The following is a 13,898-nucleotide window of genomic DNA, read 5'->3' on the forward strand; positions in this document are numbered from 1 at the left end:
TAGGTGCACACACCACACCCTCACTAGATCATGTCTCTGGGAGGAGATCAAGTAGATGCTCTCTCAGGAGGGGCAGGTCTGAAGAAGACCCCCTCAAGATATGATACCCTAACTTTTCAGGAGATGAGACAACTGTGTACCTCCAGAAAGTTAAAACAGGGTGCAAACCCTACCCTCCTTCAGCTAGTGCAACTCCTAGAGGAGTATGATACTCTTAGGGCCTTACAGGCCAGTACCCTAGGTACAAAGGAGGGTCTACCCACCACAGATGAGTCAGATGGGACTTCAGATGAAGAGGTAGACAGCCAGGGCCGAGTAGGAAGACTTAGCCAGGCTAACCTAAGCTTACATGGGAGTTTGCATGGGATCCCCCCATACAGACCCCCAAGTGGGCTTAACCAGAGAAGCAGGAGAGACAGATTCCTTTCAAGGGAATCCATCCACTCCCATGTCTCTAGCATCTCTAATGCCTCTTCTCACAGGGGAATGACTTCCCCTGAGAGAAAGGAGCATGAAGCCAGAATGAGGGAAGCTAATTTGAGGATTCAGAGGGAAGAACTTGCCCTTGCCAAGGAGAAGCTTGCTCTGGCTAGAGAGCAAAAGTTAAGTGGGTCAGAACCCACTGGTGGCAGCAATATCCCTAAGGATAGAGACAGGCACTATGATAATAGAAACCTGAGCAAGATTGTCCCTCCCTACAAGTGTGGGGATGACATCCACAAATGGATAACTGCTTTGGAGAGAGCTTGCAAAGTACAGCAGGTACCCCAAAGTCAGTGGGCAGCTATCTTGTGGCTCTCCTTCTCTTAGGAAGGTAGAGACAAGCTCCTCACAGTTAGTGATGAGGATGCAGACAATTACACTGTCCTGAAGAGTGCTCTAATTGATGGGAACAATACAGGTTGTTGTTCAGGGATACCCAGAAGACACAGACTCAGGACTGGACTGACTTTGCAGATTGTGCCACTAAGGCTCTGGAAGGCTGGCTAGTGGGAAGTAAGGTTAAGGACTATACAGGATTGTATAATTTTATCATGAGAGACCAAATCCTTAACAACTGTCAAAACCAGCTACTGCATCAACACCTGATTGATTCGGATCTGACTTCTCCCCAAGAATTGGGAAAGAAGGCAGATAGATGGGTCAGGACTAGAGTTAAGCAGAAAAACCAGAACCAGGGCGGTGATCAGAAAAAGGCAGACCAGAAGGGTAATGATCAGAAACAAAAAGACCAGAAGTCTTCACCAGGCCCCCAAAAGGCTCAGGGGGAGGGTGGTCCCAAAAAGGATAAAAAGAAAGATGGCCAAAAGAAACCATGGTGCAACTATTGTAAGTCCAACTCACATTGGTTTAGTGAGTGCACCAAAAAGGATAAGCCCCCAGCCACCATTGCCCCTAAGGCAACTGTACCCCCTAGTCCAGCTGTAAGTGGTGGTTCCCAGCAGAAGGGTGTAGTAGGGTTAACCCTGGGAACTGAGGAGGATTCTGGCCTAGTCAGAATACCTACTCAGGCTGTTCTGATCTGTGATGGGGACTTAGCTTTGTCCTCTACTGTAGGCCCCAGTAACCTGGGCAAGTACAGACAGACTCCTTTTATCAACCAAAGAATGGCTCAGGCCTACAGGGACACTGGGGCTAGTGTCACAATGGTGACACCTGCCTTTGTGGACCCTGGACAGATCATACTAGGTGAGAACTACCTAGTGACCAACGCTAGCAATGCCACTACCTCCCATAGTGTGGCTATTGTTAACTTCTCCTGGGGAGGGGTAACTGGCCTCAAGAAAGTTGTTGTTAGTTCAGACCTTCCTGTAGAGTGTTTACTGGGCAATGATCTTGAAACTTCAGTTTGGTCTGAAGTGGAGTATAGGACCCATGCAGAAATGCTGGGGATAGATGCACATGTCCTTGCTGTGACCAGGTCACAGGCCAAAATGTGCACCACTGAACAAGTGCTGGATCCTGAAACTATGGACCAGTCACAACCCAAGAGAAAGAGCAGTAGGGTTAAGGCTGTGCCTTCCCCCCTGCCTCAGGTGGTGGATCAGCCCTCCCAGGAGGATGATTCTGAGAGCCCTGAAGGAACTGTCCTAGAAGAACTTGAACCTGATCAGGTTGAGTTTCTTGGGACAGGGGGACCTTTATGGGCAGATCTGAGGTAGGCTCAATTAGACTGCCCCTCTCTTGAACCCCTCAGACAGCTGGCTGCTGCTGAGGCTGCAGGGAATGCTCAAGGTACCCATAGAGTGTATTGGGATGAAGGGCTACTGTATTCAGAGGCTAGAGACCCCAAGCATGGTGCATCCAGGAGGTTGGTCATACCACTGAAGTTCAGAGGCTTCCTTCTTACCTTGGCCCATGATATTCCCCTTGCAGGACACTTAGGCCAGAACAAGACTTGGGACAGGCTTGTCCCTCACGTTCACTGGCCCCATATGTCAGAAGATACCAAGGAGTTTTGTCGCTCCTGTGTCACCTGCCAAGCCAGTGGCAAATCAGGTGGCACCACAAAGGCCCCCCTCATACCACTACCTGTGGTGGGGGTTCCCTATGAAAGAGTGGGCATATATATTGTAGGACCAATGGACCCACAAACAGCATCTGGGCACAGATTCATACTGGTGATAGTGGACCATGCCACCAGGTATCCAGAAGCTATTCCCCTGAGGACTGAACTCCTGAGGCGGAAGCCGGGAGCAACGAGTGAACCCTTTGAAAAATTGATTTTACTGTGTATTATCCGTGTACTATTTTGTGTGCTTGCGCACTTTTAAAGAAACTTACTTTGGCAATATTCTCGCTATTACCCCTTCCCCGCACAGCTGATCTGAACGCTGTCGCGGGCCGCCATTTCTTGCCACGTCATTCCGGGGAAGCCTGGTGAGGCCACGCCCCCTTCATCACGGGCCACGCCCCCCCCGCTTTAAAACGCACCAAATTGCAGGCGCCAGCAGATAGACTGAACTCCTGAGGCGGAAGCCGGGAGCAACGAGCGAACCCTTTGAAAAATTGATTTTACTGTGTATTATCCGTGTACTATTTTGTGTGCTTGCGCACTTTTAAAGAAACTTACTTTGGCAATATTCTCGCTATTACCCCTTCCCCGCACAGCTGATCTGAACGCTGTCGCGGGCCGCCATTTCTTGCCACGTCATTCCGGGGAAGCCTGGTGAGGCCACGCCCCCTTCATCACGGGCCACGCCCCTTCCTGTTTTCCACCTACATAAACCATGTGCCTTCCACGGCCGCACAGCGGACGGGCGCAGCGGGCGCGCCGGCAGCGCGCCGAAGGCGCGCCAAAGGCAAGCCCGTCTGCGCCCGTCCGCGCCAGGACGGGCCTGAGGGCATGCCATGCCGCCCAGCCTATTACATATTCCCCCCAAGCACTCAGAGACCTTCAGCACACCGTCACTCTACCATCCCCTACGACTTTGCATCGCATTACGTCAGCAGGCCTCTCGCGCCCTAACCAACTCCTCCCCAAGGGCCGTATACCCTTAGCATTGCCACCAGCGAACACTACATCCCTCAGGGTATCCTATCTTAATACCCGCTCACTGGTGAAGCACTCTGAGGATATTTTTATCCTGCTAACCAGCTCGAACCCTGGCGCCGACATGTTGGAGCCATCGAACTACCGCCCCATCTCCCTTCTCCCTTATTTCTCTAAACTTATGGAGGCTCACGTCACTCGCTGCCTGTCCAGGTTTATAGAATCCTCTGGCTACCTTGTACCAACTCAGGCCGGCTTCAGACCCGCCCATTCTACTGAAGCCGTTATCCTGGCAGTCCTTGACACACTCAGAGGCAACGCGGACGCGGGAAAACCCCAAGCCCTCGTCCTACTGGATCTGTCGGCCGCGTTCGACACGGTGGATCATGACATCCTTCTCCACCGTGTCGGGCAGGCGGGCATCCAGGGCGTTGCTTTTGAGTGGGTCAGGTCCTTTCTTACGGGGAGAACACAGGCGGTCCGCCTTGGCCCCTACACTGCTAAAAAAACTCTCACATCCTGTGGTGTTCCCCAAGGCTCTTCCCTTTCCCCGCTCCTCTTTAATCTTTACCTCCGACCACTTATTCAATCACTTCTGAAATGGGACATCGTCACTTATAACTACGCTGACGATCTCCAGATCATCTTCCCCCTCAACTCACCAAATGCCATCAAAACTTTTCATGGAGCCATGACTCATATCCAACTCTGGATGAACCAGAACCAATTGAAGCTGAACCCCGGTAAAACTGAGCTCCTACTTCCTGGACTCAGTTCCACCTACTGGGGTCCACAGTTCTGGCCTCCAGAGTTCGGCTCCCCCCCCGTCCCTGCAAAAACAGTAAAAAGTCTAGGTGTCATCATTGACACCGAGCTTTCTCTCAGGGCTCAGGTGGGAGCGGTGGTTTCCTCCTGTATGTTTCAACTTCGGAGGATCCGCAAAATCCGCCACTTTCTTCCCCCGGCAGCACTCACCCAAACTGTTATCTCGCTGGTACTTTCCCGTCTGGATTTTTCCAACGCCATCTATCACGGTCTACCACAATACCTGACTCAACGCCTCCAAATCGTCCAGAACCAGGCTGCCCGCTTGATCCATGGAACACCCAGATGGCAATCAGCTAAACCTTTGCTTGTGAATTTGCACTGGCTCCCGGTCGAGCGAAGGGCTGCCTTCAAGGTGGCTTGTCTTACCTTCAAGGCACTTCACTGCCCTTCCCCTGCTTTCCTGAAATCTTCCATCCACCCTTACTGTCCTACACGCCATCTTCGATCCGCCCACCTTGACTTGTTGATCATCCCCAGGGGCAAAACTAAGAGATTCGGCGGACGCCGGTTCTCCCAGTTGGCCCCTGGACTCTGGAACTCCCTCCCTCTTTCTATCAAATCCTGCTCTTCTTTTCTCAACTTTAGGAAAATGCTAAAAACTTATCTTTTCCCTACCCCCACGTAGATTCTGTTACCTCTACCTCCTCCTCACTCTGTTCTGTCTACCAGCGCCAGGAAGCTTCGGTGTCAGTGCGCTTTACAAGCAACACTTAACATAACATAACATAACATAACATAACATAACACAACAGCTCCTGTTGTGGCAAGGGCCCTGCTTGGAGTATTCTCCAGAGTGGGCTTTCCAAAGGAGGTCATTTCTGACAGAGGTGCCAACTTCATGTCAGGATACTTGACTGCAATGTGGAAGGAGTGTAGTGTGACCTACAAGTTCACCACACCCTATCACCCACAGTGCAATGGGCTTGTTGAGAGATTCAACAAGACCCTAAAGGAAATGATAAAAGGGTTACCAGACAAGCTTAGGCGAAGATGGCACATCCTTTTACCCTGCCTTCTGTTTGCTTACAGAGAGGTCCCACAAAAGGGGGTTGGCTACAGCCCTTTTGAGCTTTTGTTTGGGCATCCTGTAAGAGGACCCCTATGTTTGGTAAGGGAAGGATGGGAGAGTCCTCTCAGACAACCCAAACTTGATATAGTGGATTATGTACTTGGTCTCCACTCCAGGATGGCAGAGTATATGAAGAAGGCTTCTAAAAACCTTGAGGCAAGCCAAGAACTCCAAAAAGCTTGGCATGACCAAAATGCTGTGCTGACTGTTTACCAGCCAGGGCAGAAAGTGTGGGTGTTGGAGCCAGTGGCCCCAGCAGCACTCCAAGACAAATGGTCTGGACCCCACACTATTGTTGAGAAAAAGGGAGAAGTCACCTACTTGGTGGACCTTGGAACTCCCAGAAGCCCCCACAGGGTGCTTCATGTCAACAGATTGAAGGCATATGTTGACAGGGCAGACATGGGCTTACTCATGGCTACAGATGAGGGGCAGGAGGAAGAGAGTGACCCTCTCCCAGACCTGTTGACTCAGAACCCTGATGATGGCTCAGTTGATGGTGTGGTCTTTTCTGACAGCCTCACTGTCCATCAGCAACAGGACTGCAGGCAGGTTCTGCAATCCTACAGACATATGTTCTCTCTGACCCCAAGTCAGACAAACTGGTGCACCCATGAGGTGGACACTGGTGACAGTCTGCCTGTGAAGAGTAAAATCTACAGGCAACCTGACCATGTCAGGGACTGCATAAAAGTTGAGGTACAAAAGATGTTGGAGCTGGGAGTCATTGAACCTTCAGAGAGCCCTTGGGCTAGTCCTGTAGTACTTGTGCCAAAACCTCACACCCAAGATGGTAAGAGAGAGATGAGGTTTTGCGTGGATTACAGAGGTCTCAATGCTGTCACTAGGACAGATGCCAACCCAATACCTAGGGCAGATGAGCTCATTGACAGACTGGCAGCTGCTAAGTTTTTGAGCACATTTGACCTGACAGCAGGCTACTGGCAAATCAGACTAGCTGAGAATGCAAAGGCCGAAACTGCTTTCTCGACCCCAGGAGGACATTATCAATTTGTGGTAATGCCCTTTGGTTTGAAGAATGCACCTGCCACTTTCCAAAGGTTGGTGAATCAAGTCCTTACTGGGTTGGATGATTACTGTGCAGCTTATCTTGATGATATTGCTGTCTTTAGCTCCACCTGGGAGGATCACCTGGTCCACCTGAGGAATGTTTTAGAGGCCCTGCAAAAGGCAGGCCTCACTATCAAGGCCACTAAGTGCCAGATAGGGCAGAGCAAGGTTGTATACCTGGGCCACCTAGTTGGTGGGGGTCAGGTTCAACCACTGGAGAGCAAGATCCAGACCATAAAGGACTGGACTCCTCCAACTACCCAGACTCAGGTCAGAGCTTTCTTGGGCCTGACTGGATACTACAGAAAGTTTGTTAAGAACTATGGGTCCATTGTGACACCACTTAATGACTTGACCTCCAAGAAGATGCCAAAGAAAGTTCAGTGGACAGTAAGCTGTCAAAAAGCATTTGATGACCTGAAGCAGGCCATGTGCAGTGCACCTATTCTGAAAAGTCCAGACTACTCCAAACAGTTCATTGTCCAGACAGATGCTTCTGAGTTAGGTGTGGGAGCTGTTCTTTCACAACTGAATGTAGATGGTCAAGACCAGCCCATTGCTTTTATAAGTAGAAGGCTGACCCCTAGAGAGAAACGTTGGTCAGCTATTGAGAGGGAGGCCTTTGCTGTGGTTTGGGCCCTGAAGAAGCTGATGCCATACTTGTTTGGCACTCACTTCAAGATTCAGACAGACCATAAGCCCCTCTTGTGGCTAAATCAGATGAAGGGTGAAAATCCCAAATTTCTTAGGTGGTCCATTTCCCTACAGGGGATGGACTTCACAGTGGAACATAGACCTGGGACTGACCATGCCAATGCAGATGGACTCTCCAGATATTTCCACTTAGAACATGAAGACTCAACTGGTCAAGGTTAGTTTAATGTCCCTAAGTTTGGGGGGGGGGGGGTTGTGTAGGAGAGTAGGGTCTGCTTTCTATGTTCACCCCCACTTTTTGCTTTTGCTTTACTGGTTTTCGACTTAGATGTGGCTGTGGGCCTGCTAATCAGACCCACAGCCCTGCTGTTCTCTCTCTAAATTGATACTATGTACTTTAGGTGCATAACCCATTTGGATAGGATCACCTTATTGGCCCCTGTACAGTGTACCTTAGGTACCCAGGGCATAGGTGTACCCTAGGCCTACCAGGGGCTGCAGCATGTATTATGCCACCCCTGGCCTGGCCTTCCATTATGACACAACTGGCTGATCACTCAGCTGGGGCAAGGTTGTGTAATCACTCCTTGCTTAGGTGTAGTATTCCTATACCTAACTTACATATAGACACATGTGTACCTATCAGCAACTCCTATGGCAGGCCTTAACTATCCTGGAGGCAGAGTGCTTGGTAACATGTAAGATAGTGCTCTAGCATGAGCTGAGCCTGTCTGCAGCTTTCGGAACCATGTCCTTATAGCTGTTCTATGATATAGCCTACCATATACTCTTAAAGTGCCTTATAATCTTAAACGGTTATGGTAACTATGGTTTGGCTTTATCAAAACATGTTGTGTAAGGTGTCTAACACTTTGGAATAATACCCCCATCCCATTTCTGGGGATGAGGATATTATCCCTCCCTTCTAGAGGGAGAAGACATGTTGTAACCTACTTACCCGGTTAAAGTTAACCAGAGCCCCAGCATCACAAAATGGATGCTGCTGCCACAGACACGAGTCTGACCTCCTGCTGCTGGGAGTGATCCCGGCAAGGGAGGCTTGGACAATAGGTTTCCTGCCTTGGGAGGTGCGAGCACCACCCCAGACAGGCCTTAGTGTATTGGGGCAGGGAGGGATGAAAAGAATGAGACATGCCTGGGGCACACAAGGTGTCCCGTGCATAGTCCAGTTCAAACCGGTGCTGGGGCACTCCAGCCCCAGTCCTGGCGCGAAACTGGACAAAGGGAAGGGGGTGTAACCACCCCCCTCCCAGATCCCACCCATAAGGCGTGACCTAGCAGGTAACCCAGCCCCCCAGATTAGTATAAGAGTGGTAGCTGGGCCCCAGGAGATTAGATTATCCTGAACCTGCAACTTGAACAGAAACTCTGGACCTTCGACATTCGACGAAAGAAGAAGACTGAACAATCTCCCTTGTGGCCAAGGAGTGGCTACCCTGTGCAAACAGGCACCATCAAGAGACTACCCTTTGCTTTGCTGAAGTTCTACGAGGGACCGACTGCAGAGCCCGACCAGAGCCTTGACTTCCAGACTTCTCCGACCCTGATCCACATGCCCAGCCGAGCTGAGATCCGTGGAGGCGACGAGAGACGTGGGACCGGCTACCTGGGAAAAGTGGCTAGTATCTTCCAGCGCAGCTTCTGAGGCACCCTCGAAGTTGTGCACCGGGGATTGAGAAGCCCCAACCCCAAGCACCATCTGCACCGAAGATCAGCCCCCCACACTCCACGAGTCCTGCGTGGGGCCCTTCTGCATTTTCCTGCTTGCCGCGTCTGTCCGGTTGCTTTCCCGTTGGCTAGTGGCCTTTGTGACGACGCTCCCTGAAATCTTCACTGCTGGTTTGGCTCCTCCAGACTGGCTCCCGTTTCCTTGCAAAAGAGAAGCATCCCAGACCTTCCTGGTCTGCACCAGAAGCAAGTCCTCCGTTCTTCGTGGGTTCCGCTTGCCAAGGCTTGGTGAGTCCTAGTTCAACTTCGACACCGCCGACAGCAAGAGCCTTCGTGGGACAGCTCGCCTCCTGGTCCTGGTCGTCCTCGACGTCTCCTGGTCCCCGTGGCTGCAGCGACAAGCTTCACCTTCGCCTGCAATCTTCACAACATCGCCTGGTTCCTTCCTGGTTCCACGTGGTCACTGGCTAGTGACCTTGACTCTGTCCCTTCTGCTTGCAGGTCTCCTCTCTTCTTGATCCCAGCCTTGGGATCCACCGGACACTCTTCACTGACTGCCTGTCAGCAACTTTCCTTCAGGCATCCATAGAAGTCCACGACGAAACCCGACGCAAGTTCACACCTATGCACCCGCAGCCCGTGGGCTAGGTAACTTGGGTACTTCGGTGCTCACAAGGGTAGTGACTATCCTAGCGTCTAGTTTCCGAGTCTCGACTCTCTAGCTGCTTCAGAAGTGTCCTTAAACTGTTAATTTCTAACTGCTAGTAATTCTATCGACTTTTACGCATTACGCGTGAGTGTTTCCACTCTGCACCTGAATCCCGTGGGCCTCCCACTTCCTAACTGTTGCTAGTTGTAGGAAGGTGGATATCTGACTATGGTTACCCCCAACTTTTTGCCTAGTGTCTAGCTGGTTTTTCGACTTAGTTGGCCTGAGATCCTGCCATTCAGGGTCTCAGGCTGTCTGCTCTCTCTTTAAAATGGACTCCATGTACCCTAGGTACATAACCAATTGGTAAGGATCACCTTATTGGACCCTGTACAGTGTACCCTAGGTACCCAGGGCATAGGTGTACCCTAGGCCTCCCAGGGGCTGCAGCATGTATTATGCCACCCCTGGTCTGGCCTTCCAATCAGACACAACTGGCTGATCACTCAGCTGGGGCAAGGTCGTGTAATCACCCCTTGCTTAGATATAGTATGCCTATATCTACCCTTATATATAGACACATGTGTACCTATCAGTCACTCCTATGGCAGGCCTTAACAATCCTGGAGGCAGAGTGCTTGGTAACATGTGAGATGGTGCTCTAGCATGAGCTGAGCCTGTCTGCAGCTTTCGGAACCATGTCCTTATAGCTGTTCTATGATATAGCCTACCATATACTCTTAAAGTGCCTTATAATCTTAAACGGTTATGGTAACTATGGTTTGGCTTTATAAAAACATGTCGTGTAAGGTGTCTAACACTTTGGAATAATACCCCCATACCATTTCTGGTGATGAGGATATTATTCCCCCCTTCTAGAGGGAGAGACATGTTAAAATCCTACTTTGCTGTTTAACTCTAACCAAAGCCTCAGCATCACAAAATGGATGCTGCTGCCACAGACACCAGTCTGACCTCCTGCTGCTGGGAGTGATCCCGGCCAGGGAGGCCTGGACAATAGGTTTCCTGCTTGGGGAGGTGCTAGCACCTCCCCAGACAGCCTTTAGTGTATTGGGGCAGGGTGGGCTGAAAGGAATGAGACATGCCTGGGGCACACAAGGTGTTCCTTGCATAGTCCAGTTCAAACCGGCGCTGGGGCACTCCAGCCCCAGCTCTGGCGCGAAACTGGACAAAGGGAAGTGGGTGTAACCAACCCCTCCCAGGTCCCACCCATAAGGCGTGACCTAGCAGGTATCCCAGCCCCCCAGATTAGTATAAGAGTGGGAGTTGGTCCTCAAGACTTTAGATTATCCTGAACCTGCAAAACTGAACAGAAACTCTGGACCTTCGACATTCGACGAAAGAAGAAGACTGAAGAATCTCCCTTGTAGCCAAGGAGTGGCTACCCTGTGCAAACAAGCACCATCAAGAGACTACCCTTTGCTTTGCCCACGTTCTACGAGGAACCGACTGCAGAGCCCGACCAGAGCCTTGACTTCCAGACTTCTCCGACCCTGATCCACATCTACAGCAGAGCTGAGATCCGTGGAGGCGACGAGCGACGTGGGACCGGCTACCTGGAAAAAGTGGCTAGTAACTTAAAGCGCAGCTTCTGAGGTACCCTCGAAGTTGTGCACCGGGGATTGAGAAGCCCCAACCCCAAGCACCACCTGCACCGAAGATCAGCCCCCCACACTCCACGAGTCCTGCGTGGGGCCCTTCAGCATTTTCCTGGTTGCCGCGTCTGTCCGGTTGTTTGCCCGCTGGCTAGTGGCCTTTGTGACGACGCACCCTGAAATCTTCTGCGCTGGTTTGGCTCCTCCAGACTGGCTCCCGCTTCTCTGCAAAGAAGAAGCACCCCAGACCTTCCTGGTCTGCACCAGAAGCAAGTCCTCCGTTCTTCGTGGGTTCCGCTTGCCAAGGCTTGGTGAGTCCTAGTCCAACTTCGACGCCGCCGACAGCAAGGGCCTTCGTGGGACAGCTCGCCTCCTGGTCCTGGTCGTCCTCGACGCTTCCTGGTCCTCCTGGCTGCAGCGACAAGCTTCACCTTCACCTGCAATCTTCACGACATCGCCTGGTTCCTTTCTGGTTCCACGTGGTCACTGGCTAGTGACCTTGACTCTGTCCCTTCTGCTTGCAGGTTTCCTTTCTTCTTGATCCCAGCCTTGGGATCCACCGGACACTCTTCACTGACTGCCTGTCAGCATCTTTCTTCAGGCATCCATAGGAGTCGACGACGAAAACGACGCATCTTCACCCCTATGCACCCGCAGCCTGTGGGCTAGGTAACTTGGGTACTCCGGTGCTCATCAGGATAGTGACTATCCTAGTGTCTAGTTTTCAAGTCTCAACTTCCTAGCTACTCCGGAAGTGTCCTAAATCTACCGTTTTCTAAACTGTACTATTGCTATTGACTTTTACGCATTACGCGTGAGTGTTTCCACTCTGCACACGAATCCCGTGGGCCTCCCACTTCCTAACTAACGCTAGTGTAGTGTAGCCCCAGCAATTCCCTAGGCCTAGGCCTATTCTATTTTTGTGACAGTGGTCCTTATACCACTTACTTAGTATATGGTTTGCGTGGCCCCTAGGGCCTAACTGTATTACTTACCTGTGTGACTTAATGTATGCTTAAATAAGACTGTGTTGTACTTACCTCTAATCTCATAAAGAGTGCTGAGGGTTTGACTAGAATAAATACACTTTATTTTATATATATATCTGTTGTGGTGTCCTTTCATTTGGTATTCAAGGGATTATATATGGTATCACAGCTGGCTTCACATGCCATTCAGAGTTTAGCCTAAGACTGCTCTTGTCCATGCTACCACTAGGATAGCTGGTCTATAAGGTTGACTTTACAACCAATCACCATAAGGGTATTTGGACTGATATAAGGTGTACACTAGAACTAGTGACATCATACATCAGGCCAACTTCTCACATTGGGAGCAGCGGTTGGGATCTGAGCTTGCTGTTGTAATACCATTGTAATCTTGAGATACTAAATTGAAAGATCACACAGATATTGTCTAGGTACATATAACATAGATTATGATACTTAAGTCCTACTGGACTTTGTAGTTGTAGGTTGAAGGGAGTAACACACCCTGACTACAACTACTAGAGAGGTTTAGTAGATACAACTAGTGTAGGTAGGTGCACACACCACACCCTCACTAGATCATGTCTCTGAGAGGAGATCAAGTAGATGCTCTCTCAGGAGGATCAGGTCTGCAAAAGACCCCCTCTAGATATGATACCTTAACATTCCAGGAGATGAGACACTTGTGTACCTCCAGAGGAATAAAACAGGGTGCAAACCCTACCCTCCTTCAGTTAAGAGAACTCCTAGAGGATTATGACATTCTTAGGGCATCTCAGGCAGGTACCCTAGGTACAGAGGAGGGTCTACCCACCACAGAGGAGTCAGAGGAGACTTCAGATGAAGAGGTAGACAGCCAGGGCCAAGTAGGAAGACTTAGCCAGGCTAACCTAAGCTTACATGGGAGTTTGCATGGGGTCCCCCCTTACAGACCCCCAAGTAGGCTTACACAGAGAAGCAGGAGGGACAGATCCCCTTCAAGGGAATCCATCCACTCCCATGTCTCTAACATCTCTAATGCTTCCTCTCACAGGGGAATGACTTCCCCTGAGAGAAAGGAGCATGAAGCCAGAATGAGGGAAGCTAATCTGAGGATTCAGAGGGAAGAACTTGCCCTTGCCAAAGAGAAGCTTGCTCTGGCTAGAGAACAAAAGTTAAGTGGGTTAGAACCCACTGGTGGCAGCAACATTCCTAGAGATAGGGATAGGTCTTATGACCATAGAAACCTAAGCAAGATAGTCCCCCCATATCAGAATGGGGATGACATCCACAAATGGATGACTGCTTTGGAGAGGGCCTGCAAAGTACAGCAGGTTCCCCAGAGTCAGTGGGCAGCTATCTTGTGGCTCTCCTTTTCTGACAAAGGTAGAGACAAGCTCCTCACAGTCAGTGATGAGGATACAAACAATTACAAAGTCCTGAAGAGTGCTCTGATAGATGGGTTTGGCTTAACCACTGAGCAATATAGGTTGTTGTTCAGAGACACCCAGAAGACACAGACACAGGACTGGTCTGATTTTGTGGATTGTGCCACTAAGGCTTTGGAAGGTTGGTTAAATGGCAGCAAGGTGCAGGACTATACAGGATTGTACAACTTGATTATGAGGGAGCAGATCCTTAGTAATTGTCAGAACCAGCTTCTCCATCAACACCTGGTAGACTCAGATTTGACCTCTCCCCAAGAATTGGGAAAGAGGGCAGATAAATGGGTCAGGACCAGGATTAGGCCTAAAAATCAGGGTGGTGACCAAAAGAAAGATACCACCAAGCCTCAAGAGAAGGGTGGGGATAAAACAAAAGAGAAATCTACCTCAGGGCCCCAAAACTCCACACAGGGTGG

The sequence above is a fragment of the Triturus cristatus genome, chromosome 6, assembly GCF_964204655.1.
Source record: "Triturus cristatus chromosome 6, aTriCri1.1, whole genome shotgun sequence".
NCBI lineage: Eukaryota > Metazoa > Chordata > Amphibia > Caudata > Salamandridae > Triturus > Triturus cristatus.